This window comes from Nuphar pumila, chromosome 12 (assembly GCF_984573655.1).
Source record: "Nuphar pumila chromosome 12, dmNupPumi1.hap1.1, whole genome shotgun sequence".
Taxonomy (NCBI): domain Eukaryota; kingdom Viridiplantae; phylum Streptophyta; class Magnoliopsida; order Nymphaeales; family Nymphaeaceae; genus Nuphar; species Nuphar pumila.
This window is the reverse complement of record NC_143260.1, coordinates 62,888,106-62,891,990: the sequence shown is the minus strand read 5'-3', so window position 1 is coordinate 62,891,990 and position 3,885 is coordinate 62,888,106. Positions and strand designations below refer to the sequence as shown.

Genomic DNA, 3,885 nt, shown 5'->3' with positions numbered 1-3,885 from the left:
AATCCCTCTTTAACACACTGTACTGCTAAAAGAATCAACAACCAGAAAAGGATAAAACACTGAAATCGGCTAGAATAGATCTAGCTAATTCTTACTTTTGGCTAAAACAAATTGTAGAACATGGACTGACGCCTAACCTAAGACCAGACCCAACATTCAAACACTGAAAATAATGAAATGACAACAGTGGTTTTACCGTCAAAAGAAATAAAAAATCAGAAAGGGGTTGAGATTTAGAGAAACTCGACTATGGGATGACACAATATTATCTAAAAGAATAGAGCAAGGAAGGACCTACCTCAAGGGCGATCCGACAAATGTGAGGGTAGAAAGAGTGGATTGAGCCATGGGAAATGCGTCCCGCTGCTGAGCTTATTTAGGGGCTGCTCTCAAGACCATGTGACTGCTATGATTGCAAGATCTACACCCAATAGAGGCGCCGAAGGGTGGAAGGTGAACCGAACCGCGCTCGGGTGGAACAGAAGATCGGGGAGGTAGAGCCGATCCTTTCTAGTGGAGTAGATGACACACAAGCTAGGAATAGCACCTCTTTGATCTGTAAAACCTGAAAAAACAACAACACGTTAATTAATGAAAGCAATATGAAGAGGAAGAAGATGAGGGAGGTAGAAAGTGGAGCGCATAAAAGGAAGAGGAGAAGAAAGCCTAGAAAATCGTGTCAATGGAGATGAAATGAAGAGGGAGGCATGGAGGAAGAAGAGAGCTACAGCTGGGCGCAAATCCCTAAGCAAAAACGTTTAGGGTTTTTAGAAAACACATTTTTATACTTTGGGCTCATTTCAGAAAGAGGTTTAAAATGAAAAGAATTTCTATGGGCCTCTTTTGGAGGGGGTTTTCCGAAAACAATGAATAGATGGGTTTGGATCCCATGTGAGATGGATTATGATGTTTAATAACTTGATCCAAGGCCCATGATGATCTAATTGGGTCGGATCTTGATCTAAATTACCTTGAAATCCGTGCCCAAGCACTAAAATTGCAATATCTCACTCAATTTAACTCCGATTTACTTGAAATTCGAATCAAGGGTTCTAAACCTTAAAATCACATAAAAATGCATGAATATAATAATAAAATGATGTGCATTTCAAGCATCATCAAATACCCCCATGCTTGAATGTTTGTTAGTCCCTTAACAAACAACTACTAGGTTATGAAATTGGAAAATAAACAAATATGCACTAAACAATTAAAGTTCTAACTCACTTTCGTAGGAATCACGGTTGCATTTAGCTCATGCAACAAGCCCTTTAAAGCCTAGGGTTACCCTAGTGGACGAGTAAGGTCTCGTGAGGGTTTGCAGCGATGCTACCCACAAACATCAATGTCATGCAAGGATGATTTTTCAGAAATATTAGGCAATTAAGAAATCAATTTAAGCAAATATTTCATGTAATGTACACTCTCATAACAAATTCAGAATTCTTATGCCACCACAGTAAAAACCTTTTTCTTTCACTTTTCTAAACTTGTAATTATTCATGATTTTCCTCAGAAAGTCAAGTATTATCATGTTATTATTCATTTATCCTCACTTGTATATTTTCTGCACAGTACTTCACAATTATTCCTAAGCAATGAATTTTTCTCATTAAGCTCACTCTTTTTCTTTTGATTTTCAATTTTTCACCATTTTTTCATTTCTTCTCTCTTGAGCACTATTCTCACTTGAGCACTATTTCAAATATCTAGTTTTGTGACCCATGTAGCGAGCTTTGGGTCAGTGACTCCCAGGCCAGACGACCTTAGGGCACCAGATACAGAGTATCCCTCTGACTTAATTGCTCGAGTCACTAGACCTTCTATTTTAATAGTTTACGTATAGTCTTCTTCTCATCATGTGCAATGTCTCTATCTCTTAGGATTTCTATGAGGTTCATGTAACAAGCTTTCGAATCGGTGGCTCTCAAACCAGATGACTTTAGGGCACCAGGTGTAAAACACCCTTCAGACTCTACTTGCTCGAACTGCATAGGCCACAGATATCGACTAGACAAGAAGATGATCTCCTTCGTTATCCTTTTCGTCAAGAGACTTCAAATACTTCAACTTGTGTCTGAGCTCCACTACTGGGAATCACAAAGACATCAACAACCAAACATAGTGCTTTTCTTTTAAGCTCATATTTCTAAACATCTTTCAATTGCTTAGTTCTTCCATAAAACATATTGTGCATACTTATACTAAAGTGATTCAAAACATTCTAACATTCAAATACTATCTTTCCTTTGAATAGTTTCATAAATAACTACTTTTTTTGGATCAGATCAGAATTTTTTTTTCACATGGGGCTTAAACTTTCTAAATTATCAGATTATGCAAAAAACATTCATATATGCTACAAACTTGTTCTTAAAGACCTACTTTTATGAGTTTTTAGCTACCTGAAAAAAATAATTTTTTAGTGTGCATCTAAACCACACCCTTATGCTTGAATGACACTGTCCCTAGTGGCATACAAAATATGCAAACATACAATGCAAATGCACACTAAAGATCAATAAAATAAATATGGGAGAAATGATAGATACAATCTGATATGTGTCGGGGCTTTGAAGTTGATGATTGACTTGACTTTGCACTACCACTATGCATATATGAAAACATAGTTTTCTGCTAATCTGGTCAATGGTCTGCTCTGAAGGTTGTGCCCTGCACCTAGTAACTAATCCTCACACATTGAATATTAGATTAACCTGCATGAATCAGAACAAGTGTAAGTTCATATGAAATAAAATGACTACACAAAAGCAAATGCTGACACTGAAAAACACAACTAATTCTACTCTCTACATATGATACATTCGTCTGCTTAGATCCTATTTCTTCGTGAGATCCCATACCTCACACTCATCGACCTGTAAGGTATCTGATATGTAGGGCTTCAGTCTTTGCCCATTCACCTTGAATGTGCCTCCGGTCTGTCGGTCAAATAATATCACTGCCCCGTGCGGGAATACTTCTCTCACGATGTAAGGTCCATCCCATCTTGACCTTAATTTACCTGGGAATATATGCAAACGAGAATTAAACAACCAAACTTTTTGATCTGGCTCAAACACTTTTTTGATAATATGTTTATCATGAAAGGCCTTAGTGCGAGCTTTATATAACTTGGCATTCTCATATGCATCATTTCTGAGCTCTTCTAACTCGGTGAGCTGCAATGATCACTCTTTGCCAGCCTGGGTGAGGTCGAAATTAAACTTCTTGATTTCCCAATATGCTATATGTTCCAGCTCGATAGGGAGGTGACATGCTTTCCCAAAAACAAGACGATGCGGGGACAAACCAATGGGAGTTTTAAATGCAGTCCTATATGCCCAAAGAGCATCATCTAAGCGCTGGGACCAATCCTTGCAGTCCGGATGAACTGTCTTTTCTAAAATCCGCTTGATTTCTCTGTTAGAAACCTCGACCTGTCCACTGGTCTGCGGATGATAAGGAGTGATAAACCGATGATTGACAGAATACTTTCTCAAAAGAGAAGCTACCTGCACATTCCTGAAATGCTTGCCACCATCACTTATCATCGCACGTGGCACACCAAAACGACTGAAACTATTATGCTTAATGAACTTAAGCACAACTCTATGATCATTGGTCTTGGTTGCCACAACCTCGACCCATTTGAATACATAATCAATCACCACTAAAATATACAAATTATCGAATGATGGCAGAAATGGGCCCATAAAATCTATGCCCCAAACATCGAAAATCTCAATAATCAGAATCGGGAGCAAGGGCATCATGTCCTTCTTGGACATGTTCCCAGTCTGCTGACAAAGAATGCATTTCCTGCAGAACTCATGCGCATCTCTGTGGAGTGTGGGCCAAAAAAATCCAGACTGCAAAACCTTT

The 3,885-nt window shown here is 38.5% G+C and overlaps 1 pseudogene; it reads right to left on the bottom strand.

Moving 5' to 3' along the window:
* Positions 1–389: 389 nt before the first annotated feature.
* Positions 390–3,554, bottom strand: LOC149820989 (uncharacterized; annotated as a pseudogene).
* Positions 3,555–3,885: the final 331 nt, after the last annotated feature.